At 48.2% G+C, this 26,887-nt stretch overlaps 1 protein-coding gene across 12 annotated transcripts in view; it reads left to right on the top strand.

Annotated features, from left to right (window-relative positions):
* Window positions 1–26,887, top strand: part of PTPRF (protein tyrosine phosphatase receptor type F) — a 791,126-nt gene that overhangs the window by 128,805 nt on the left and 635,434 nt on the right. Inside the window, exon 2 of one of the 12 annotated variants that reach the window (XM_069642415.1) lies at window positions 15,510–15,594. The exons of the other annotated variants lie outside the window; for them this stretch is intronic. The gene's annotated coding sequence lies outside the window, so the exon portion shown is untranslated. The remainder of the gene's footprint in view (window positions 1–15,509; window positions 15,595–26,887) is intronic. 12 annotated transcript variants of the gene reach the window in all.

The following is a 26,887-nucleotide window of genomic DNA, read 5'->3' as shown; positions in this document are numbered from 1 at the left end:
CCTGACCTGCAGCATCACCTGCTGAGGTCTCCCAATTACACAGCTCTGTCAGTGCACCTCAGCCCTGACCTGCAGCACCACCTGCTGAGGTCTCCCAGTTACACAGCTCTGCCCATTCGCCTCAGCCTGACCTGCAGCATCACCTTCCGAGGCTCCCCAATTACACAGCTCTGCCCATGCACCTCAGCCCTGACCTGCAGCATCACCTGCTGAGGCTCCGCAATTACACAGCTCTGCCCATGCACCTCAGCCTTGACCTGCAGCATCACCTGCTGAGGCTCCGCAATTACACAGCTCTGTCCATGCACCTCAGCCATGACCTGCAGCATTACCCGCTGTTCATGAACTGAGGCTCCCTGTTCTACAGCTCTGCCCATGCATCTCAATCCTGGCCTGCAGCATCACCCTCTGAGGTCTCCCAATTACACAGCTCTGCCCATGCGCCTCAACCGTGACCTGCAGCATTACCTGCTGTGGCTCCCCAATTACACAGCTCTGTCCATGCACCTCAGCCCTGACCTGCAGCATTGTCGGATGTTCATGAGTTAGGCCCCCCAATTACATAGCTCTGTCCATGCACCTCAGCCCTGACCTGCAGCATCACCTGCTGAGGTCTCCCGATTACACAGCTCTGCCCATGCACCTCAGCCCTGACCTGTAGCATTACCTGCTGAGGCTCCCCAATTACACAGCTCTGTCCATGCACCTCAACCCTGGTCTGCAGCATCACCTGCTGAGGTCTCCCAATTACACAGCTCTGCCCATGCACCTCAGCCTTGAGCTGCAGCATCACCTGCTGAGGCTCCGCAATTACACAGCTCTGTCCATGCACCTCAGCACTGACCTGCAGCATCACCTGCTGAGGCTCCCCAATTACACAACTCTGCCCCTGCACCTTAGCCCTGACCTGCAGCATTACCCGCTGAGGCTCCCCAATTACACAGCTCTGTCCATGCACCTCAACCCTGGCCTGCAGCATCACCTGCTGAGGTCTCCCAATTGCACAGCTCTGTCTGTGCACCTCAGCCATGACCTGCAGCATTACCCGCTGTTCATGAACTGACACTCCCTGTTCTACAGCTCTGCCCATGCAACTCAACCCTGGCCTGCAGCATCACCCTCTGAGGTCTCCCAATTACACAGCTCTGCCCATGCGCCTCAACCGTGACCTGCAGCATTACCTGCTGTGGCTCCCCAATTACACAGCTCTGTCCATGCACCTCAGCCCTGACCTGCAGTATTACCTGCTGAGGTCTCCCAATTACACAGCTCTGTCCGTGAACCTCAACCCTGACCTGCAGTATAACCTGTTGATGCTCCCCAATAACACAGCTCTGTCCAAGCACCTCAACCCTGACCTGCAGGTTAACCTGCTGTTCATGAGCTTAGGCCCCGCAATTACACAGCTCTGCCCATGCACCTCAGCCCTGACCTGCAGCATTGTCGGATGTTCATGAGTTAGGCCCTCCAATTACATAGCTCTGTCCATGCACCTCAGCCCTGACCTGCAGCATCACCTGCTGAGGTCTCCCAATTACACAGCTCTGTCAGTGCACCTCAGCCCTGACCTGCAGCATCACCTGCTGAGGTCTCCCGATTACACAGCTCTGTCCATGCGCCTCAGCCCTGACCTGTGCTCATGAGTTTAGCCCCCCCCCCCAATTACACCGCTCTGTCCATGCACCTCAGCCCTGACCTGCAGCATCACCTGCTGAGTTCTCCCAATTACACAGCTCTGTCAGTGCGCCTCAGCCCCGACCTGCAGCATCATCTGTTGAGGTCTCCCAATTACACAGCTCTGCCCATGCACCTCAGTCCTGGCTTGTAGGATAACCTGCTGGGGCTCCCCAATTACACAGCTATGTCCATGCACCTCAGCCCTGACCTGCTACAAAATCTGCTCTTTCGCTACTGGGATTTCAGACACAACACTCTCTGAGCACCATACAAGACTGAGAATTTCTCTTAGCCCAGGAAGATTTGGTGAAACGAGATGCACCATGCCTCAGTCCACACACTTCCTAATCGGATGCCAAATGAGGCGCTTGCTGTGGAAGCTTGTTGGCATTTAGTAGCGAAGCCGAACGTTCAGGCTCTGTCTGCTCTGCAGATGGCAGGCGGTCCTGCTCACATTCTTACAACATGGAACTTTCATGACGTTTCCGCAAACCAAATCGGTTTTTGGGAGAATAGTCTAGACTTATACATAACCGCGTGTCCAGAGCGATTACCACACAATGTACTTTCGTAAAACTGTGCATGCACATTACACCTCAACATAGTACAGCTGTAATTTGTCTTAAAAAGGAACCCAGATGCACTCAGGAAAGAAGACCATCGCACTAAGGTTGAGGGTACAGTTTTTGCGCCAAGACTGAGCACTCGCTCAGTAGACTCCAACTCCAGCGCATAAGAGTTTCACAGCAAGTCACATGAAAACACACACAGTGTGTTCTCAAAATCTTCATGGTGGTTGAACAACACCTCAGGGAAGGGTCCACAGCAAAGGGCCCTAAAACAACGGCAGCTCCCCAGCCATGCTTTCACACGTTGGGCGTCTAAGCACTATGAAGCGCCAGCTCCCCTTCTGGGCGGTGTTGTGAACACAGGGGTTCTTCCTTCACCACGAGGGGAGCCTCCCAGTGTTGGTGGATCCCGCTAACAGGATCCCAACCAGCGTGCAAGGGGGTGCTGAGTAGGACAGGCCAACGTGCAGACTCGCCAGCCTTGAAGGCTACCGATGAGACTTCTAGGCGCGTCCAGGAGAGGGGACTTACTCTTTAGAGCAAGAAAATCAGGAGGGCTCTTGTGTGCAAGACTGCATTGCAGCTAGATCTGTGCAAGTATGCAGTCGACATGCCTCTTCAAAGACTTATTAAAAGTGTGGAGGCGGCCCACTCCCCGCCCCAACCCCAGATTGCTGCCACTCTAACACTGGCAACAAGATACCCCGCTCTCTATTCGATAAAAGCCCCAGCAAGTTTAAAAACATCCTTAGTTCACGAGTGGACCCTATGCTGTGGTGAAATGAGAATTCCATAGGAAATACATCCTGCCCCATGCTTCCCTATAGAGGAAACATTACATCATACCAAGAGATTTTCCATCTTAAAATCCCCAACAATTAGGATGAAACCTCATTCATCAAGTGGCCACTTTTCTCAAATGACAGGTCCTTTCACATCGCTCTGATCAGCCTCCTCCAGGCTGGGGGCCACTTTTCTCCCAGCATCTTCATTTCCTGGGCTGGCAAGTTCTGCAAGGTTCTCTCCAGCCTTCCAGATGGCCACTACCACTGCCCTACGGTAACCAGCCTTGTTATTTGGCAAGGGTGGGCAAATTCCCCGTGCATCTATTCATACTAACTTCAAAGCATGGATACAGTTTGTCAATACTTAGTTATTTGGGTGTTAATACGTTCAGAGGTGCTGTGTCCGCGTTGTAACACATTGAGATTATTATTCGGGTCATTTACTCTTCATCACCACTACCCTTAAAGTTGTAACCCTTTCTGGCCTGCAGCTTCCATTATTAAATAATGCATTTCTCATTCGGTTTGTAAACTAAAACGATGAAAACTCTTCAGGGTGTGTCGAGCACTTCATATGAGGATACAGGATTGGGAAAAGCATCTGAAGCTTCATTGTGGCCTCACATACCTCTGTTCTCAGCGAAATCTTCTCTTCTTCACACTCCGCTCGACTATTCCAGTATTGGGCCTGAAAGCAAAGTCCTTCGCACCTCATTCCTGGAGACGCACAATGTCTGTTTAAAATACTACTCGCTGTTAGTAAAGTACTGGGACTAACCTGCAGCTCTGCCAATGCACCACCTGCTATTAAACTACCGGGACTAACCCACTGCTCTTCCAATGCACCACCTGCTATGAAAGTACTGGGACTAACCTGCAGCTCTGCCAATGCACCAACTGCTATTAAACTACCGGGACTAACCCACTGCTCTTCCAATGCACCACCTGCTATTAAACTACCGAGACTAAACTGCTTCTCTGCCAATGCACCACCTGCTATTAAATTACTGGGACTAACCCACTGCTCTTCCCATGCACCACCTGCTATGAAAGTACTGGGACTAACCTGCAGCTCTGCCAATGCGCCACCTGCTATGGAAGTACTGGGACTAACCTGCTGCTCTGCCATTGCACCAGCTGCGATTTAAGTAGTGGAACGCACACAGATCTGTGTATGCTCCTCAATGCGGACCGCCAATGCCCCCCCACTATTGCATTACTGACACCCTCTTGTACGCTCACGCCAGAACAAATGCATCCCACCAGGGAAAGGCCAAGAGATTTCTTGCAAAGATAACCAGTTTTAATCACACAAAAGAGCAAAGGATTCTGCTCCTCGAACGCTCTGCCAACGTCTGCATGAACAACACGTTATACGGGTGTTCAGCGTAATCAATTGCATCATCACATACAGTCGGAAATCACAAGCCTGGTTGGTTAGGCTCAATGCATGGGCCTGCTCCATAGGGCATGCCAGGCTATGATATGATTGGCTGCTGCCTCGTCTGCTTGTCTCTTCCCACGTGGGGTCAGCTCAGCTCATCTCTCGAAGGGCCGAAGGTCAGGCTTTTCACATGTTGCCGTTTCAGAGTTACTTTAATATGATAACAATACTACATCATTATGGCATGCACCTGAGAAACCTGGCGACTGGCACAGGGGGAGGAACACGGTCATGTTGACCCACACGTTCTCTGCTCGGTTCATATCGCACTCTACGCACCCAAGGCGTCCACCCTCGTTTTGAGCTATCATTTATTCCTCCCTGTACCTCATACTACAAAGGGTGCATTTATGGCATAAGGTGAACCTCAGATCTTTTAAGGCTATAGGTTGTATTGTTGGTGACTGGAGGTCGCCCACTATCGTGGCATGTAGGGGTTCTTGGACTGGGTCAGTGGCGGGTGCCATTAATCCTGGTGGGCTGGGTGGGGGTTCGAGGTCTGCTGTTGGCCTGGCTGTGATGAATGCACGCCACGTGGTGCCCAGTGCTGTCTCTTGGCCTTGCAGGGTGCATTCCTCTCTGGGATAACAAGTAATTGTAACAGTTGAGGAACAAAGGGAAGGTTCTGTGAGAATTAGCAGCGCGTGTTCATCTGCCTTCGTTGGGGCCTGTTCAAGTTTCCTCGTCGGGCCTACGTTTACTGCGTAGCCATGCAGGACTGAATGCATCTACCATAACTATAAAATGGCGCCTCTTTCATGCGCACACGAAGTCTATAGATCTACGATTCCCGTGATATTGTACTCGTGCCGGGATTCTTAGCGCCGCCCTTTCCCCCTTGGTAAATTGCCCGTCTACCTATGGGACTTGCCACACTCTAAAGCGCCTAGGAGGGTGGGAATGGCTCATCTTCTTTACAACCCCCACACAAATCTACAACTACCTCATTCTGAGTTGTGATATCCTTTGGTACGCCAGTACCGAGGCCTACACGCAGCTGCTCCGCTGCACCTCAATCTGAGATGCAGAACTCTTAGCCTTTCTCACAATGGCAGCCACACAAAGATGTCTCATTGCACCACAGCCCTGACCTCTGTGCTGTGATCTGTCCTGTTCTGGCACTGAATGTTCCAGAATGGGTGTTGTGTTGCTCGGGGGCATTTTATATGGTGACTGGGTGGGAGATATATAAAGGGCGCCTGGGGTGGGGGACATTGGTGGGACCTTGTCTGTGGGGGATGCTTGTTGATTCACATGCATACCAGGTCAGGAGATGAAGGATGGAATGTGAACTTCACCAATTAGCAGCATGCTTGCCTTGTCTAAAGATGGCCGCTGTGTTAGCTAGTGGTAGTAGGCCTGCAGGAGTGGTTTGGACATGGGGTTAAATGGGCAGATGTGTGTCTGTAGCAGAATTTCCGCCAAGGTAATTCTGCCAAAAAAGACCCATTGAGTCCTGTGGACTCTGGAAAAAAATGAGTCACTCCACCTCTGCCACTTGTAATATGGCGTTAATTCTGCCGGACCAAGTGGCGGTAGCGGATTTACAGATTGGATTTACCACCCAGATACCAGCAAACCTGCAATGACCGCTACATTGTATTAACTACTGGGTCACGTTAAAAAGTACTTTATATTGTAATCTTCGCTTGCTAGTGTGGCCGCTGTTTGGGTACTGACATAAAGTGGGTACCAATAAGCGGGATATGTTAGACCCCCCTGTTTCTCTACTTTTGGATGTGTGCTTCTGCGCAGGACGGTGACATCCAAATGCATAAGTAGTGCCAAGTAATAGCCCTGCGGCCGTGTGGCGCATTACAATCATTAAACAATAATAATGTTATTGCGTAGTATGATATGATATGATATGATAGTTTTATTATATAGCGCCTATACACAATGTGTTTCAAAGCACTTTAAGGCAAGGGAGGGAACAAGGGAAAATGCAATGACATTCTTCCAGGCCATGAACAACAAGAATGTGAAATTGACTATCGTACTCTGAAATGTCACCAGGCCAAGAGCTAAGACACAGATGGGAAGGAAATGGGAAACAGACAGGCGACTACAGTACTAGGCCTGACGACATTTCAGATAGTGCTGGATGGGGGTGTGGAGTAGTGTGCAGTAGTAGAAGTAGTATGTAAACACTAATAGTAGTGTTTATATACGTGAGCAGTTTTCTATAGTGTTGACGTATCTGGCGGGCAATTGACCGCTGTACATGGAAGAGAATGGGTCCAGTGGTGTAAGGGAGCGGCTTGCAGTGTGGGTGTAGGGCGGAGTTGCACTGGGATTCAGTGCCTGACAACATGTTCATTGACGAGAAGCACCGTCATGCCTTTCTTAAATGCACGCGTGCAGTGGCCATCCAGGAGTGCGCTGTAACGTTGTTGGGCTGTACTATGGATTGGGCCCTGGAAGCAAGCTGTGAGATGAACTTGGGCTCACTTAGATGGGCTTCTGAGTTCTTTGATGTTGTGGTTGTCCAAAGTTCCTCCCTCTCCAAGAGCCCTCCCAGTGGCAGTGGTTAAAGATGACTGTGAGGAGACATGGACCACAGATGGACTTTGCAGGTTATGGGATGTAGTCACAATGTGCACATCCTATTGGGGAGAACGGGTGCTTGTTTGGTAGCTTGGACGCAATCAATCGCACAACAACGTTGTCGCAACACATGCAGGCTGTTGAGGGGTGTTTCGTGGTGACTCTTTTGAAGACGGTGCAGAGGTTGAGGGTTCTATGACATTTCATCGACACCCGTTTTTACATCAAATGTTTTTCGGCAGATCTTTTGGCGAAAACACGTTTTGAATTTTTTTTAACAATTATTTTTGGGGGTTTAACCTGCCACCCCAACATTTACCTATTTCTTTTTATTCCTGCCCCCCAACCCTTCATATGCCCTTGCTCAGCCCCCCAAATAAATGACAATGTTTTTTTCAGCAAACATACAGCAGCAAAACCACTGTCGTAAAACCTGGTGTCGATGAAGGGATGCTTCACCTAGTTGAGTACGTCCAGAAGGAAGTGGGCTCTTTGTTACGGATGTGAAGAGCACCATCGATGAGCATTTTGACGGCAGTCTCGTGCTGCAACATGGTCATGAAGGATGTCATGTTCTTATGACGTTTTGTGGAGCGGTACCATGTGAATACCGCCTGAAAAATGTTGTCACGGCGTGAATTTCTTGTCCTGACCTCTAAAATACTTTCCCCAAACATTCTATGTGGGGTATAAATTACAATTATCAACTCCAATCCTGCAATAATTGGTGTCACAAGTCTCTCCCCTTCTCACCTGTTTTACCTGTTTGCTTGTGACCTTCTTTGGTGATTTCTTTCGCACAGTCTGGGATTTATATAAACCCGTGTTCTGGTCTTCGGATTCCAGTGTGAGGATGATGTTTCAACTCCAGGATACGTTCAGATGTCCAGGACGGAGCCAGGAAGGAACAATGTCCGCGCTCGGAGGCACGGAACGCCGTGACTTGAGCGCAGGCGATAATCCAGGAAATTTCAGAGGTAAGTTTGGGGAAAGGAAGGAAATGAGGAGGATTCAAGGAACCGGGAAACAGGATTCAGAAAAAAGCCCCGAGCGAACTCCGGCAACACACGTCCAACTATAGCGAGTGTTAGCGTTGAGACGTGCAGAGCCACGGGGGCGTGTCTGTTTAGTAATACGCAGAGCGTGGAGCGCAAAGACTGGCAAGCTGCGTTCCGTATCAGGCAGCCATGTTGGGAGGATTACTGCATTCAGTCCTCCATGGGTCAGGGACCACGAAGTCCAGAATGAACGCAGGCGACGGTTCATGACAGTATGCCTCCTCTGAAGCTCAGGTCCTCCGGGTTTGCCGGGATGGATAAGATGGTACCTTCGAATCAGCCTGGGGGCATTCATGTTTGACATGGGTGCCCAGGTGCGCTCACTGGGAGGATACCCTTTCCATTCGACCAAATATTGTAGTTGACCACGTCGGTACCTAAAGTCACAAATTCTGGAGACCTCGTATTTGAGTTGGTCATTGACAATCACTGGGGTAGATCTTGGAGCTGTTCGAGAGGGTTGAACATATGGTTTTAACAGAGAAGTGTGGAAGACTGGATGGATCCTTTTCCATGATTCTGGTAATCTGAGTCGAAAGGCCACTGGATTGACGATTTCTTTTATAGAAAAGGGTCCGTAATACCTGGGAGCCAATTCATTTGGTCGTAGGTGACGTGGGAGGAGTTTCGAGGATAACTTATTGCCTATTGAATAGCAAGGCCCAGGTCTTCTTTTGGAGTCTGCATAATGTTTAACGTCTCTTCGGGCCTTTTCTAGGTGTTCCTTAGCTTCTTTGTGCACATTGATTAGTGTTTCAATCCAGGAATCAACCGCAGGAACTGGGGTAGGGTGTGGAAGAATGGACCGCAGGACTGAAGGATGAAATCCTTGACTACAGAAGAAAGGAGTGGTTTTGATAGCTGAATGATCCGAATTGTTGTATGCGAATTCGGCCACCGGTATTAAGAGTGACCAATCATCCTGGACCTTCGTGGCGAAGCAACAAAGATATTGTTCCAGGGTTTGGCTTACTCGTTCAGTAGCTCCATTGGTCTGTGGGTGATACCCCAAAGACCAGGCACGTTGGATTCCCAGTATATGACATAACTGTTTCCAGAACTGTGATATGTACTGGGGCCCTCAGTCAGAAATTATTTTGGAAGGTAGCCCATGAAGCCAGAATATGTGTTCTAAGAAAATCCCAGCAAATTTGGATGAGGGTGGTAGCTTGTTTAAAGGCATAAAATGAGCCATATCAATGGTAACAATTATGGTTGTGTAGCCTCTGGAAGACGGTAGTTCCACGATAAAATCCGTGGCAATGATTTCCCAGGGTCTTGTTGGTATTGCTGGTTGGAGCAGGAGACCTGTTGGTCTTTTATTGTTATGTTTGTTCTGATTCCAGACTGCACCAGTCTGGACATGGATCTTGATATCATCCTTCATCCTTGGCCACCAAAACTGTCTTTGTATTAGATTGAGGGTGTTGGTGATGCCACGGTGTCTTGAATGGAATGTATCATGACATAAGCTTGTGATCTTTTGTCTCAGTCCAGGAGTGGGAATGACCAAGCGATTATCCTTGAATAGATATCCGTCTTTTGTTTTGAGTTTCCATCAGTTGTTTATCTTAAACTCCTTCCAAGGTTCCGAGGACTGAGTTTGGATCCAAATGTCTTCCAGGAGAGTAATTGCTTGAGCAACAAATATTGTGTTGGGAAACATCTTAGGAAAGGTCCGATCCTCAAGGGGTTCATAATCAGGACGTCTGGATAAGGCATCAGCTATAATGTATTGTGTTCCAGGAAAATGATGGATTTGGAATTGGTATTGGGCAAAAAAGAAGGCCCAATGGTCTTGGCGACTGTTTCTACATTCTAGGGATTGTAGGACTTGAAGATTCCGATGGTTCGTGCAGACTTGTACCGGGTGTTTGGCTCCCAGAAGGAGATGACGCCAATCGGTGACGGCCTGACAGATGGCTAACAATTCCTTCTCCAGGACGGAATAATGAGTTTCACTGGGAGTCAAGGTGCGTGAGCGATAGGCGATGGGGTGTTCTAACTTGTCACCCAGTTCCTGTTTCAGGACTGCCACAATGGCGTAGTTGGAGGCATCAGTTTCAACAATGAAGGGTCGGTCTGTGTCGGGTTGAGCTAGGATGGGAGCTTGTGTGAACTCTGACTTCAACCGTTGAAACGCCGAATCTTGGGCTAAGGTCCACTGAAAAGGGGTGTCTTTCTTTAATAATGTAACTATAGGATGAACGATCTCAGAAAATGCTGGTATAAATTTCCTGTAGAAGTTGGCAAGCCCCAGGAAGGATTGAATTTGCTTTACAGTAGTTGTAACAGGCCAAGATAGAATGGAAGCAACCTTTGAAGAGTCCATTCCAATTCCCTTTGGGCTAAGAACGAATCTGAGCTAGTGAACAGTAGATACATGGAAAAGGCCCTTCTCGGGTTTGGCCAGAAGCTTATGTTCACGTAAATGTTGTAAGACTGCCCTTACGTGCTCTTCATGTTTCATATGGTCCTTGGAGTAGATCAGTATGTCGTCTAGATATACGATGATGAAGAGGAACTGCATATCAGAAAATACCCGATCCATAAAACGTTGGAAGACTGCTGGGGCATTAGCAAGTCCAAAGGGCATAACCAGGTATTCAAAATGGCCGAAGGGTGTTCTAAAGGCTGTTTTCCATTCGTCACCTTCTTTTATACGAATACGATGGTAGGCGCCCCTGAGATCTAGTTTTGTGAAGATGACTGCACCTCTGACTGCTTCCAGGATGTCCGAGATGAGAGGCAATGGGTAACGGTCCTTGAGAGTGCATTGGTTAAGGCCACGGTAATCTAGACATTGCCTAAGCTCCTTGGAATCCTTCTTGGGAACAAAAAATATAGAAGCGCCCGCTGGGGATGTGGCTGGTCGAATAGTTCCATTTTCCAAATTGGTATCCAGATATTCCCAGAGGGCCCTCTTTTCAGGTTCTGACAAAATAAACATTCTTCCGAAAGGAATTACTGCTGAAGGTTCTGTATCGATGGCACAATCCTCAGGACTGTGGGGTGGTAGAGCTTGAACAATGGCTGTCGAGAATACATCTGTGTAAGACTGGTAGGCCCTGGGAATCTGGATGACGTTGGAGACGGTGATTGGTATTTGCTGAGTTTCTTGGAAGTCTTCAGAGGACTTTGGTAAGGTGCTTGGGGACGAACAGTGGGACATACAATGTTCCGAACCAAGAAACAAAGAGCCTGCTGCCCAATTGATGTAGGGGTTGTGCTTCTGTAACCAGGGCATGCCTAGAACCATGGGATAGTGGGCAGATCTGATAATATCAAATGTAATCCTCTCTTGGTGGTGGTTTATAGAAAGAAGAAGCTCCTTGGTTTGAAGGGTTATGGGTCCTGAAGACAGGGGTCTCCCATCGATAGCTTCAACAGGCTGCATAGCCTCTTGTGTTTCGCATGGAATGTGGTGAGTAGTGACCCAATCATGATCTATGAATATGCCCATGGCTCGGCAATCCACTAATGCCAGGATGGGGTAAGATTCTTTCTTGGAAGGTGATAGAAAGGCCTGTAGAACCACAAGATTATTTTGTCCAGGAGAGTTCAAGGAAGGAATTGATGTGGAGCAGACCTCATTCTCCCGAAACTGTGCCCCATCTAGGATCGGGAGCTGGCGTTTCCCGAACGCCGTGGAGGAGCAATAGGGCACTCTCTCATATCGGAGGCGCAATACATGCACAGACAAGTATGAAAACGGCTCATCCTTTCTTGTGGGGTAATGGGTCCACGGAAGGCCCCCAGTTGCATGGGATCTGGGTCGAGGTCGGAGAAGCTGCGGGCTCTGGTCTGGAAGGATGGTCTATGGCAGACTTTTGGAATGATGACTTAGACTTCTTTTTCTCCGCCTTTCTTTCCTGGATTCGAAAATCGAATTTATTTCCTCAATCAGGCCTCTTCGAAAGAGGGTGAAGCTGGCCTCTTGGGACCAATCAGCTTCCTTCACAAGTTGTTTGAAACGGGTCACATAGGTAAGCATATCCTGGGATCCTTGTTGAAATTCAAGTAGACGTTCTTGAGCGCTCTAAACCTGCTCAGGACGATCAAACATGGCTTTTAGGGATTCCACAAACCCTTCATAATCATCCAGGAGGGCGTCCCCCGAATTAACTAGGGGGGTTGCCCAGGTCAAGGCGTTCCCAGTGAGGTGTGAGATCATAAACCCCACCTTTGCTCTAGGGGTGGAAAAGTAGTAGGGCTTGAAGGTGAAATGTACCAAACATGAATCGAGGCAGGCACGAAGGGTCTCTGGAGAACCTTCATATTTGTCCACTACTCCTCCCAATAACACACTTTCCTTAGTAGCAGAATCACAAGACGAGACAAGACTAGCTGCTTTAAAGAAGCATTCTCTGCCTTAAGGTTTTGAACTTCTGTGGTAAGTTCCTGCATGCCTCGCATGCGGTCTTGAACCACGGCTTCCATCTCTGTATCCGTAACGTTCTTTTGGCCTCTCAATCTGTCCCAAGTCTCTCCCCTTCTGACCTGTTTTTCCTGTTTGCTTGTGACCTTCTTTGGTGATTTCTTTTGCACAGTCCAGGATTTATATAAACCTGTGTGCTGGTCTTCGGATTCCAGTGTGAGGATGATGTTTCAACTCCAGGATACGTTCAGATGACCAGGACGGGACCAGGAAGGAACAATGTCCACGCTCGGAGGCACGGAACGCTGTGACTCGAGCGCAGGCGAAAATCCAGGAAAGTTTGGAGGTAAGTTTCAGGAAAGTAAGGAAATGAGGAGGATTCAAGGAACCGGGAAACAGGATTCTGAAAAAAAGCCCTGAGCGAACTCCGGCAACACACGTCCAACTATAGCGAGCGGTAGCGTTGAGACGCGCAGAGCCGCGGGGGTGTGTCTGTTTAGTAGTACGCATAGCGTGGAGCGCAAAGACTGGCAAGCTGCGTATCAGGCGGCCATGTTGGGAGGATTACTGCATTCAGTCCTCCATGGGTCAGTAACCACAAAGTCCAGAATAGACGCAGGCAACGGTTCATGACAATTGGGGTGAAGTGTTTGATTTTACTGAGTGCGAATGTTTGGGGAAATGTTGCCCCGTGGTGTTTTTTTTCCCCTTGACGAGATGTTCACTTGATACCTGTAGAGCTTGCGGACTGCGGCTTTCTTGTTGTTCTTCTTAATTGCAGCTGTTCAACCCACGTGTGGACTTCACTAGCCGTAGAATCTGGCTGTCTCCATGGTATCCGGGGAATAGCCTTGCGAGCAGGGGATAGATGAGATGTAGGAGCGGGTCGAGCGTTTATCCAGTGATCACCAGTTACTGTGCAGAAACTGGTCATTTTCATAGTAATGGATCTGGGCATGGTCCATCTTGGGGTGCTTTGTGGAAGTAGGGTTGGGTTGATCGAAGGAAATCGGAGCTACCAATGCAACATCTGGTCATTGTCTGCTTTGTGTATGAAGAACTTGGTAGCGTTGCACTGGTCCTATGGATTGTAGGATGACTGGCTCTGGTGGAGCATTGATGGATGGCCTTATCGTAGGCGCTGCTTTGGTTTGACCCTTTGGCAATAACAGTGAGGAAGAAGCTGGTTTGGCTGGACAGATGAATTCCCTGCTTGTTTAGTGGTGGATGGGCTAGTGAGGTTGTCCTGTTGATGTGGTCCCCCTTAACCTTTTTGTGCCTTGCAGAGGGCGCCTTTGCTGTCTGTTAGATGATATTGCAATGGCTTCTTCGGTCTGTTGAGGCATAGCATTGAAGTATGGGCATTGACGGTGCTTGTGGAGGCGAGTTTGAATATCTGAGGATTGTGAAGTGTCTCAGGAATGTGTTGGCCGAGTGGTTGATGGATGTTGACATGAGGCTTGTTGCCTCCTATTGGAACCCCTTGTTGGTCGGGTATCTGATAGGAGATGTCTGTCTGGATGTATGCGAGTGGAAAATGGCAGGACAAGAGCTTCATGGAGTGAAGTGTTGAGGATTCCTGGGCAATGAATGACTGTGATGTCTTGCGTTTGCCCCCAAGGTTCCACTCCAGTTTTCCCTTGGGGGTCGATTGTCTCCCTGTTGTAGCCTGTGATTGCGAATACATAAAGAATATGCATGGAGACAAGTCATGTCTGCGCTACAGTACAAAGGACGCACAATGTGCACTCGTCTCTAGCCATTGGCAAGTGATATCTGACTCTTCGCAAGTAAGAAATGGTGCGCTGTGTATTTTGGTAGCATTGTCGTGGCGAGTGACTTTTATGTTTATGCTAGTTAGTAGCTTGCAACTTGCATTTTTGCCCCCTGCAGTATATCCAGTTTGTGTGTTGTAATGATCTCTGCATCGTTTGTCACATGTTATACTTTCACTACGTATCAATGATCCTAAAGCTTAGTCGCCGACAGAGATGGTTGTGTGTATGACTGGGAGGTGGATATGGAGGTTAGAGGTGTGGATTTCTAGGAGTGTTGTGTGACCTTGATCCTACTGGTCCATCAGGGAGTTAAAGTGGTCTGCAATGCACTTTGATTCTGATGCAAACCATGTCAGTAAATGAAGGATGGAATGTGAACTTCTCAACCAATTAGCAGCCCGTTGCCTGGTTTAAAGATGGCTGCCATGGTAGTTAAGGTCAGTCAGGACTCTGGTACAGGAGTTCTGCTTTGGAGTCTATTTCTTCAGCTCCAGAAGCTAATAGAAAATTTGGGGCTGTAGCTTCTACAAGCACCTATGATAAAGAGCCAATGGACTGCTCCAATCCCCATGTAACGACCAGCTCCACCGATCGTTGGTCACCGTTTATAACGGGGGATGCATGCTCCATCCTCCAAAGTCACTAAATGGAAGGGACTGCAAAACTTGGCCAGGTTGTGGCCATCAGATCACGAGTGCTGGCTCGAAAATTACCAAAGTGAAGAAGTATTTAGCTCAGTTTGGGAAATTTCTTACAAAAATAGGGGCTTACGGAGTCCATTCCAAAGAAACAGTTTGTGATTGAAAGAGAACCACAATCCGGTATTGCAGACAGGCCATAGCAATCTGTTTTTTCCAAAATTATGGAAAATCATTGATCCAAACCACTTTTCATAGCGCCAACAATCCATAGAGAGAAAGAGTCCCCTAAAAATAACCTTAAAGCCTTTAAGAACATTCTTATTTGATAGGGTCAGAAAGATGGGGGTCTTCAGAGCTATCTGGCCCTGCCTACAGGCCTTTAACAGGACAAGCCCCTCGTGACTCCAAAACAGAGCCCCCTGTGGTCTTGATATCTATCAAGCAAAAGTGCTGTATTGTGCTATGGGAGGCATTTTATTTCAAGATGTCTTGTTCGTTATAACGTTGTATCCACTGGGCACTTATTCAATTGCACAGTAATATTAAAGTGTGTCTTTTTTTCTGTCTGATGTCCTGTCACGTGACCTTTCTGGTGGTGTAGCTGACACATCTCCTTCTGCTTCTCCCTTCAGGCCCACTGCGCTCCCCTGGCGGCGTCCAATGATCGCCCTGCGCAAGAGGCGGTGGTCATCTATGAGATAGAGCGGGCTGCGCTAGGTGAGTTACCCTCCGCTGCTTCTACTGTGAGTTGTGTTCCCACCTGTGATGTATTTTTTGCGGCTTCCTATATGTACTCATAGAGCACATGCCACAACATGCAAAGTCACTGCTTTATCATCGCTCTGCCACCGGGGCGGACACTACGCGACCCATTCTGGTCCTATTGTACTTTTTAGTTTTGGCTATTAGGTGGCGCTAAAGAACCATAACATCTGCCCACGCGTGGACATGACCACTTCCGTTAGGTGAGCCTAGCTGCTGGCGCCCTTTAATTTTTATATTCTGTATGTTTTCTTAAAAATAACCCGGAAGTTAATCGGGTTTTGATTTGGGGTTTTAAGTTTGGGTTTTTCAGACTGAGCTTATTTTCAGCATTGAGGCGATTCTATTAGAACCTACGGAAACGTATTATTGCTGGATTTCTTTTAGGGTACCCCCCTAGTGCGCTAAGGGCAAACCTGTGTGGGGGTAACACAGTGAGCCGTGCATGTTCATTTGAAGGGGGCATGAGCTGGCGGAGGACACATAGGGTGTGCATTAGAATTCCCCCGGCTGCACTGAAAAGGCTGCCCCCACGGCCTACCGAAGTATACAACTTCTTAACTCAACAGTATCTTTGGAAAGTTTTCATTTGTGTTGATTTAAATTGAACGAGATGCGATGAGAAATGTGTAGTGTCGCCTGTTTGCACTTCTCGTACCCTTAACTTACAATTATTATCACAGTCAACCTGTTTTTACTTTGTTGCTTCCATTTTTTCTAAGATCTCTCGTTTGTATTCCTTTGTGTTGTCCTCTGATCTCAATGGATGTAACATTGGCGTTTTTGCCTTGAGAAAGCCCTTAGAGGGGCGAAACTCCTGGCCATGTAGTTGGCAAATCTTATTTTGGAATATTATATGCTCACAGTACTTTTGAAATGTGTGTTATGGAGCATTTGACACACTTAAGGTGAATAAATTGTTTTTGTTTCCCTTTGGGTTCTTTTGAAACTTGTGGCGTGATCCCATTACCAGGGGCGCTGAGGGAGGAGTGGGGGGGAGGGGTCAGAGCAGTTTTCTTTTCCCACCCAGGGTTCAGGCTGAGGCTAGGTGATAGGCCTTGAGGCAGTGCAACATCTCTGACAAGATGGGCCTTGCTTCAGATAGTGCTTGGAAGCAGGAAGGAAATGCCTTGGTAAGTAGCTCCTTAAACCGCGAATAAGACTTGCAAGGGGCTCTTAATGAGGAATGGCACGTGTAGCGCTTGGAACCAGGACACGCAACTTTCAACGCATTTAACAATGATGGACGCTGGGTTCCTCCTGAAACACAGGGAACACGTTTTACAAGAGATTGTAATGGCGTTGTCGAACTCCTTGATACATGTGGCTGCTACAAGTGTGAGCAAGTCCTGGGAAGTGCCAGGATGGTGATATATTTTGTATTTGGTTATTTATATAGTACTCTTTTCCCCACTTGTGTGAACTATATGTCGTATGTAGCTCCTGGAAGAGGCCGTGACGAGCTAAAAATATACTTCCTGGAATCTGGGGACATGGCTCAAGTATTTTTGTTTATGTTCATGTATTTGTAGCGCGCTTCGATTACCCGAGGGCTTAAGTGCGCAACAATAACAAACGGGTAACAGAAAACAAAAACTAACGCCGCCAAGTCGAATTATATAAACCTAAGTGCTCTTTCAAGCTTATCCAGAGAAAACTGTTTAATAAAAGAGAAGTGTTTTCAGTTTCTTTTTAAAGATTTCCACTGACTTTAGTTCCCTAAGATCTGCCGGAAGAGCATTCCAAGCGCTTGGGGCGGCATTAGCAAAGGATCCCGTGAGGGATTTAGTAGTTTTACACCGTGGGATCTTTAGTTGATTGGTGGTGTTAGATCAAAATGCTCCCACGTTATGTTTTGCAGGAAGTAGTTCTGTTAAGTAGGAGGGCATAAGTTCTTTTTTGGGTGATCAGGAGTAGCCTGAACTGGATTCTGGCCCTCACCGGAAGCCAGTGCAAATGTCGCCTAGCGTCTGAAACATGGTCTCTCCAATTAAGTCCAGTGACTACCCTAACCGTACTGTTCTGTATCACCTGGAGGCGATCACCGTCTGTTTGCGAGCTGCCAATAAGCCGACTGCAACAATAATCGAGTTTGGAACAGATAATTGCACAAGCTGCATTCCCCTGTGTAATGAAGGATCAAAGTGACGCCAAAAGTTTGATGTAATAGGATGAGGAAGAGAGCAGCCCTCTAATCTGTGCCCTCATTTTGAGGTTCTGGTCGAGGATTATGCCCAGAGTTTTAACTTTCCTCTGTACCTCAATTTTAGAATCTGTGATGGAAAAGCTTTTGTAAAGTGGTCCTAGATTGTGGATTTTCTTCGATGAGCCAACCAGCATGGGCTCTGTATTCTCTTTGTTGAGAGCCAGCCCATTTTGAAGCCTCCATAACTGGATGATCTCATAAACCATGTAAACTTTACGCTCGTCCCCCTCCTATATTCCAGTGAGCGGGATGGCACATTGCGTGTCATTCACATAGTTTGTAAAAGTGATATTGGAACTTGCCAACATGTTAAAAAAAGGGACCATGAACAAATTACACAGCAAAGGGGAGAGACGGGCTCCTTGGGGTCCACCAGAATATAAAGTAAAAGGTTTCACCTCTGCGTCGCCGCTCGCATCTCTGCATTGCCTATTGCTTCGCAGAGAGCCTATCCACAGTGCTGCATCGCAGGAAGAACTGGCTACTTCCCTCAACCTGGTGGGCAATAACGAATGATCCACCAGGTCGAACGCAGCAGAGAGAATTAAAATCACGGGGAGGGGTGCGTGTCCTTTATCCATGGTGTCCAATAGTTAAGCCTCCAAATCAAGCAGGGCATTTTCCGTACCATGGTGCCACCTGAATCCGGATTGCAGATTGTTTAAAATATGATGCTGGTTGAGCTATTCAGAAATGTGCTCATAAGCGAACCTATCCAGAATCTTTAACAAAAGCGGGGTGTTCGTGATGGGTCTGTAATTGCTCGCCGTACAGGGGGCATAGGCCTGGTCTCTTTATTAGTGGTAAGATCCATGCCTTTTTTTAGAGCGTCAGGAACATGATTTTCTGCGAAAGATGTGTTTACAAATGTACAAATGGCCTGTAAGAGTGGCGTGGGGCAGGTGTTGAGGATCATGGATGATCCGGGGTCACTCCTACATCTAGAACCTTTGAGATTACTGATGGCCTTCAGTAAATCTGCTTCAGAGATCGGGGCGAATCGAAACTTCGGTTGAGGGCCTGAACTGCACAGTATCTGCCGTGCAGGAAGATCCGATAACACATCGCACGTGGCTTTCTGATCCTCAATCCCTTATTTGATTTTCAAGCTTCCCTACCATAGCATCCTGTATGTTATTGCACCAGGTGTCATCTTTGCAAATAGTTTCTTTCTCTGTCCCTTTGGGTATTTCTTGCTCTCTCAGGATCTTAAATAGTTCCTCAGACTCTGAACAGCCTTAGAAATGCGTTCATTAAACACTTCCTTTTTGACAGAGATCAAAGCAGTTTTATAATCCTTGGCTGCTGATCTAGATCCAGTCAGACTAAGAATATCCTGTTTTTTTTCTTTTTCTCCAGTCATAGAAGAGTTTCGATTTAGCTGCCTTCTGCTTGTGGAGAGCTATGTTAACCCATGTATTACCTTTATGAGAATATGAAACAAGTTTTTTTCTGAAGAGTCCAGCGTCTCCTGAAAGGTACTAAAGAGTTGGTTGGTCATATCTTGCAGTTCGACAGATAACATGATGTTCAGTACCGCAGCCAAAAGCAAGAGCATTAGCGAGTCTGATGTCATGTTCTTTTCCAGTTTCTTACCCCAATAGAGTCCCTCTCCTCACTTTTCTTTTTTTTTTTCCTTTCGCTTCATATCCTAAAGAGATAGAAGAAAAAGTTTGCAAACAAACTAAAACATAATAAGAGTCCTCATTTTTCTCGGTGTCCTATAGATAGATGGCTTGTAAATTTGAAAATGAATAAAATATGGGGACGAGAAAGGCATGCTTTTGACGCATAGCTCTTGCAAGTTAAAGGGCCTCAAAGCACTGTGACAGCGACTTGAAAAGCTCCATATAGTTCCTTGACTCCTGGAATGAGGCTTTAGAAGCGCTTTGATAACTAGGAGGAACACCCTGGCACGGTAGCTCCTGGAAGTGGGGTTACAGAACTTGAGGGCCACTGAGATGATCACGAAGGTGGACTCCTGTGCACTTAGCTCCTGGAAGCAGGGGCCGGGCCCTGCAAGGCTCTGTGATGGCGACGAGGAACACATTTTAATACAGCAGATAATTCCAGGTTCCCCACAGGAGGCCCGGCTCTGCGGGGGGCCTGCCCGCGCTACGCGCTTCCAATTAAAAGCCTCGAGAAGCGGGTAAATGTTTCAGAAGCAATAATTGGGCCATGAAATGAAGAAGAGCGCGAGCTGTTTCCAGTCTTTTCCCTTTATTTGTCGCCTGCGTGAGACCCGCTGATGTTTCATTAATTTTCTTTCCAGGTTCGCGTGCTTTTGCAAAGCTTTACACATTACAACAGCGTGTTTTAGACCGTGTATGTGCTCTGTGCCTGCCAGTGCTGGCTGTGTAGGACTGTGCATGGGTACTGTGCCGATGCTGGCTGTGGAGGCACGTGTATGTGCTCTGTGCCTGCCAGTGCTGGCTGTGTAGGACTGTGCATGGGCACTGTGCCGATGCTGGCTGTGTAGGCCCGTGTATGTGCTCTGTGCCTGCCAGTGCTGGCTGTGTAGGACTGTGCATGGGCACTGTGCCGATGCTGGCTGTGGAGGCCCGTGTATGTGCTCTGTGCCTGCCAGTGCTGGCTGTGTAGGACTGTGCATGGGCACTGTGCCGATGCTGGCTGTGTAGGCCCGTGTATGTGCTCTGTGCCTGCCAGTGCTGGCTGTGTAGGACTGTGCATGGGCACTGTGCCGATGCTGGCTGTGTAGGCCCGTGTATGTGCTCTGTGCCAGTGCTGGCTGTGTAGGCCCGTGTATGTGCTCTGTGCCAGTGCTGGCTGTGTAGGCCCGTGTATGTGCTCTGTGCCTGCCAGTGCTGGCTCTGTAGGACTGTGCATGGGCACTGTGCCGATGCTGGCTGTGTAGGATCATGCGCGTGACTACCGTTGCTGGCTGTGTAGGGCCATGTATAGGCACTGTCTGGGCTGATACTGGCTGTTTAGGACCGTGCATGTGCTCTGTGCGTGCCAGTGCTGGCTGTGTAGGACCGTGTACCTGCCTTCTGCTGATGCTGGCTGTGTAGGATTCTGCACATGCACTATGCCGATGCTGGCTGTGTATGACCGTGTCTGTGCTGGCAGTGTAGGCCCGTGTATGTGCTCTGTGCCTGCCAGTGCTGGCTGTGTATGACCGTGTATGTGCACTGTGCCAAAGCTGGCTGTGTAGGACCGTGTCTGTGCCTGTGCTGGCTATGTAGGCCCGTGTATGTGCTCTGTGCCTGCCAGTGCTGGCTGTGTAGGACTGTGCATGGGCACTGTGGCGATGCTGGGTGTGTAGGATCATGCGCGTGACTACCGTTGCTGGCTGCGTAGGGCCATGTATAGGCACTGTCTGGCCTGATGCTGGCTGTTTAGGACCGTGTATGTGCTCTGTGCGTGCCAGTGCTGGCTGTGTAGGACCGTGTCTGTGCTGGCAGTGTAGGCCCATGTATGTGCTCTGTGCCTGCCAGTGCTGGCTGTGTATGACCGTGTATGTGCACTGTGCCAAAGCTGGCTGTGTAGGACCGTGTCTGTGCCTGTGCTGGCTATGTAGGCCCGTGTATGTGCTCTGTACCTGCCAGTGCTGGCTGTGTAGGACTGTGCATGGGCACTGTGCCGATGCTGGGTGTGGAGGCCCGTGTATGTGCTCTGTGCCTGCCAGTGCTGGCTGTGTAGGACTGCATGTGCACTGTGCCGATGCCGGCTGTGGAGGCCCGTGTATGTGCTCTGTGCCTGCCAGTGCTGGCTCTGTAGGACTGTGCATGGGCACTGTGCCGATGCTGGCTGTGTAGGATCATGCGTGTGACTACCGTTGCTGGCTGTGTAGGGCCATGTATAGGCACTGTCTGGGCTGATACTGGCTGTTTAGGACCGTGCATGTGCTCTGTGCGTGCCAGTGCTGGCTGTGTAGGACCGTGTACCTGCCTTCTGCTGATGCTGGCTGTGTAGGATTCTGCACATGCACTATGCCGATGCTGGCTGTGTATGACCGTGTCTGTGCTGGCAGTGTAGGCCCGTGTATGTGCTCTGTGCCTGCCAGTGCTGGCTGTGTATGACCGTGTATGTGCACTGTGCCAAAGCTGGCTGTGTAGGACCGTGTCTGTGCCTGTGCTGGCTATGTAGGCACGTGTATGTGCTCTGTGCCTGCCAGTGCTGGCTGTGTAGGACTGTGCATGGGCACTGTGCCGATGCTGGGTGTGTAGGATCATGCGCGTGACTACTGTTGCTGGCTGTGTAGGGCCATGTATAGGCACTGTCTGGCCTGATGCTGGCTGTTTAGGACCGTGTATGTGCTCTGTGCGTGCCAGTGCTGGCTGTGTAGGACCGTGCACCTGCCTTGTGCCGATGCTGGCAGTATAAGGCCTTGCTGGCTGTGTAGGGCCGAGCGTGTGCACTGCCTGTGCCGATGCTGGCTGTGTAGGACTGTGCATGTTGTTATTGTGATTTATACTGTGCACCGCTGCCATTTCCAGGGTCTCCTGGCGCTCTGGTGGATCGGGGAAGGAAGGAAGGAAGGAAGGAAGGAAGGAAGGAAGGAAGGAAGGAAGGAAGGAAGGAAGGAAGGAAGGAAGGAAGGAAGGAAGGAAGGAAGGAAGGAAGGAAGGAAGGAAGGAAGGAAGGAAGGAAGGAAGGAAGGAAGGAAGGAAGGAAGGAAGGAAGGAAGGAAGGAAGGAAGGAAGGAAGGAAGGAAGGAAGGAAGGAAGGAAGGAAGGAAGGAAGGAAGGAAGGAAGGAAGGAAGGAAGGAAGGAAGGAAGGAAGGAAGGAAGGAAGGAAGGAAGGAAGGATTGGGAGAGCTTAGTGGGATTGAGAGTGAAAAGCGCAAAAGTGTTTTGATGTGCTGTTTGAAAAACGGATCACTGTGTGCTGATTTGCTTTTAGTTTGTAGACGTTATGTGGTGTTTGGTGCACGAGTGTCATCAGACATAAAGACATTGTAACGGTTTATTCAGAGGCCACCCTCAACGTGGGGAGTTTCTTCCCTCCCCAATCAAGTGGTCACACAAACTGTTTAATGGATTCTTTGTTTATCCCCTTCTCTGCCTCATATCATGCCCCTTGGATCCCTCCCGCTGTGCCACCAATGAGCCAAGAACCAGGCCAGTGTACAGGAAATAGATTTATATTTATTTGAACTAGAGGTAATGGAGATCTCACTAGAACTACACACGCCAACTTCTCCGTGGCACACAATTTATACTTGTTTTTACATAAATCGCACAAGCTGGTGGTGAAAACTCAAATCACAATAAGTTACTTTATGCAGATTTCAATTCAAGGAATAATCAACACCGGTCAATGAACAAAATCAATTTACATCTGCAGTGCTGTGCAACTTCAATTTTCCTGCACACTTAAAGAGGCTAGCAGTTTAGTTTACAACGTTGGATGCATACAGCAATTATTAGTTCAGCACAGTTTAGAAGGTTGATTTTCAGACCCCCACCCCCCTCAATTAAAGGCCTGTGTTGGGGAAGTTGGACAGTAAAGTGGGCTGATTTAGGAATTTCTGATTTTCAGGCCCCCCTCCACTGAAAGGCCTTTGTTGGCAAAGTTGGACAGTCGGATTGTTTTTTTAGTTTAGGGACAAGGACACCCCTCTTCCTTAAAGAAGTTGGGGTCAATAGGAAAAATAGGATTACCCAATTACATTACAGCCTATAGTTTTCAGGCGACACTGGGAATGAGCTTTGTTAATTTCGAATGTTAACAAAAATCACCCCAGGGTGTTATGCCAAAGGGGAATTAAATTAATATAAAGTGAAATGGTCTAGGAATCTACTTAGTTTGCGCCCTGACCCACTGATGGCAAAGAACCCACCAATGAAAGGGATGGGGGTTAATTACACAGATCCCCACACTGACCTTTTGTTGGACAATCTACTTACTTTTGGACATCTCTGGGGCTTGGCACTCAGGGTCTGAGCAGCTTCGCTTGTGGTGAAAAACAGGATCCTAGCCAGCACTTCAGTCAATTGGATCCCACAGCACTTCTCTCTCTCTGGCACCGGTGAGGAATCGCGGCCTCTGAAAATATTTTCACCCAGACGAAACTTCAGCTCTTTCTATTGGTAATTTTGAGCAGCTCTCCCCTTCTCTCATAGTGCATCCACTTTACATACCAGTGATGACACCAACAAGATCTCAATAGTGGGCAGAGCCCTGCAAGAGTTCCAGTGCCTTTGATTGGTGCTTCAAATTTCTCTCCAACCCCAAGCCCATCCCCTGTCTACGGATTGGTTCAGGAGTCTAGAACAGAAATATTGCAACTCCCCTTTTTTTCTTATGTCAACTTCAGACAAAAAGTAGCTACATGGCAAAACTTCATAATCTACTAAGAACTGCCATATTAAATATATTTTCTACTTCAGATAATCGTGGAGGTTTCATAAAATGACATCCGGGTTCCCACCATGTTGCACGGTGTGTGGCACATTTTCGCACTTTATACAAAAAGTATAATCATTATGAACATACAATATACTCTTCAAATACCTAATTCTACCCTCCATCATCTCGCCATTTCTTAAATTCGGGATGTTTGTTTTCAGAGCAGCCAGAAACATATTTTAGCTTGCTATTACCATTCCATAACTTGCTTGTGGATATATTTTATTTCAACAAAATCACCTTGAAATTATCTTAGAAATTACACATGAATGGATGCAGTACAGCTTGTGGTTGCTGAGAAAATGCATCAGTTATACTTGTCCATTTAAACTATTGCTACATCTTCACATGTTTGCAAATCTGAGCTTTCCTTTCTTTAGACCAGTTTCCATTCTATGTCAGCATGTGACCAGAGCTTCTTGGGATGTTTAATTTATTTATATATTTATAACCCACTGAAAGCTCGCAGGCATCAGGGTGCGACATTGAAACATGGACTGAGGATTCACAGGACAGTACAAGGAGAAGAAACTAAAGTGGGCTCAGAATGTGCCCTGGTGTGGCATGTATCTGAGGCTGGGTTCTTATTAGCCTCTTTGCTGTTTGAAGTTGGTGGACTGCCTGTTGTAAATACTTTGGGTACATCGGCTACCCATGCTGACATCTGGCATACTGTCCTGTTATCGGAAGTTGACCATTTCAATCAGTTCAGCTTCCCTTGATTGCAACCCCTCCCTACATTCCAGTCAGGCCATTTGCCCTACAAAGAATGAGCCTTCAGGTACCACATTTCTGGCCATGGGGGTTTATTTTGAACAACACTAAGGGCAGGGCACAGTTTATTGTACTTGTAAATACCTGGGATGCAGGAGCTTGAAAAGAATGTCCACTCAATATCCAGAGACCAACAGGCTTCGAGTGGGGGAAGCTATTTGCAAATTCTGCTCAGAGACCCACATGGTTAACTTTGCTTTTGCATCATTGGATTTCCTTTTCACACCACATTGGTTTTTAAATATCACAGCTGAACGTATTGGGCTGTTTTTCAGTGATTAATAAAATACATTTTTAACTGTCTACTGTTCGATTTTATGCTGAAAAGTGGGTTTGAGTTGTCACAGTGCACCACCTTTTGATGGGTGTGCAGTTCCAGTGAAAATGTTGCATTTATCGCTCAGCCAGCAATGTAATGTGCCTTTCAAATTTGCACATTGATTACATTTTCTTCAACTTCAGAAAGACTGCCACATAGTCTGCATTGATAGGCTATTTTTTAGTGTGTGTGGATTTGAAGGCCGACAGGTCATATTTCCAGTGGGCCCTTCAGTTCCATTTGTTTGGCCCTATGATCAAACCCTACAACATGATTGGGTCTAAGGAGCACCTTCATCTTGTTGACCCCGAGGTTCCTTCTATTTTGTGGCAGAGAAATCCAACCTCAGGGGATTTTGCCAACAGTTCGGGTCTTCCTCAGTGGGCCAGTTGTGGCATATTCGTAACCTAGGACTGATGAGTGCCAGCGACCTGGTGGGTAGCTGAACATTCCAACAGTGACCCTTGAAATGAGGCTACTGGAGGATGGGTACTGATAGGTCGCTTCCTATGGAGTAAAGAGGACAATTTACCTGGCGCACCACCTATGAAGACGAAGAGAGATGCTGCTAGGACTTACCATTGAGTGTATGTGTGGCCAGGGCTTTAAGTGAGCCGGTGCTAGCTAGGGCGGAGCCCCAGCAGCTCAAAAATATGTTTCTGAAGCAGTTCCCTGCTGGGTCCCCCTAACGTCCCCTGGCAGCCCCGACCCCTAGAGCGCAAGGCTTTTTATCTGAAGCCTGAAGCTCTCGCTCAAGTGCGAGAGCTTCAGTCTTCAGAAAAAAATGCCTTGAATCCAAAATGGTGATGCCGGCACCTGCGAGGCATCCCTTTAAATAAGTGATGCCAGTGAACTGGTGCCAGGTGATGTAGACAGGGTAGGGCCTGAGCGGGCAAGACCCACCCAAAATCTGCAAATGCCCACTCAGCAACACTGTGTGGTCATTTACAGATGTTAATGTTACTGCTGTGGGCCTAACTACATTTGCTTCAGGCCCCACTTGTTAGACACTCCTTTCTACGCCTCTGCCAGAGCTGACATTATAGAAGAAAAAGGCGAAGCAGCTGGAAGCCAAGACCTTTTTTTCCCCTAAAACCTGAAGCTCCTGCTCGTTCACGAGAGTGTCAAGCTTTAGAAAAAAAGGTCTTGCCTTCCTGTAGCCTCACCTGTTCAGCCTTAGTGGTGCTGCTGCCCCTCGCCGTGCATCCCTTTAGGAATGCTTGGCGAGTGGCAGTGCCACCATTAAGGCTGAAACCATGTGGCACTGTCCCCCGCCAGGCACCAGGGTGCTGATCTCTAGAAAGGGCTGCCTGCCAGGGGTGGCTGAAGCCCATTAAGCTGGAGCTCGTCAAGGGGGTGTGCCTAGCGAGCCAGCAGGTGCCCCCCACCATTATGCTGGAGCTCGTCAAGGGGGTGTGCTCCCGGCTCGTTTCCCGTGCCAGTTAAGGCACTATGGGTGACTGAATGTTCCAGGAGTGTACCTGCGAGTCTCCGTCAGTGGAGTTACCTGTTAAGAAGAGTACTTACCTGCCGCCTGTGAAGATGAACACAGATGCTGCTAGGACTCACAAGT

Source organism: Ambystoma mexicanum, chromosome 1q, assembly GCF_040938575.1.
Source record: "Ambystoma mexicanum isolate Mex_15411 chromosome 1q, UKY_AmexF1_1, whole genome shotgun sequence".
NCBI classification, from domain to species: domain Eukaryota; kingdom Metazoa; phylum Chordata; class Amphibia; order Caudata; family Ambystomatidae; genus Ambystoma; species Ambystoma mexicanum.
Note: the sequence above shows the minus strand (reverse complement) of the source record. Positions and strands in the feature narration are given on the sequence as shown.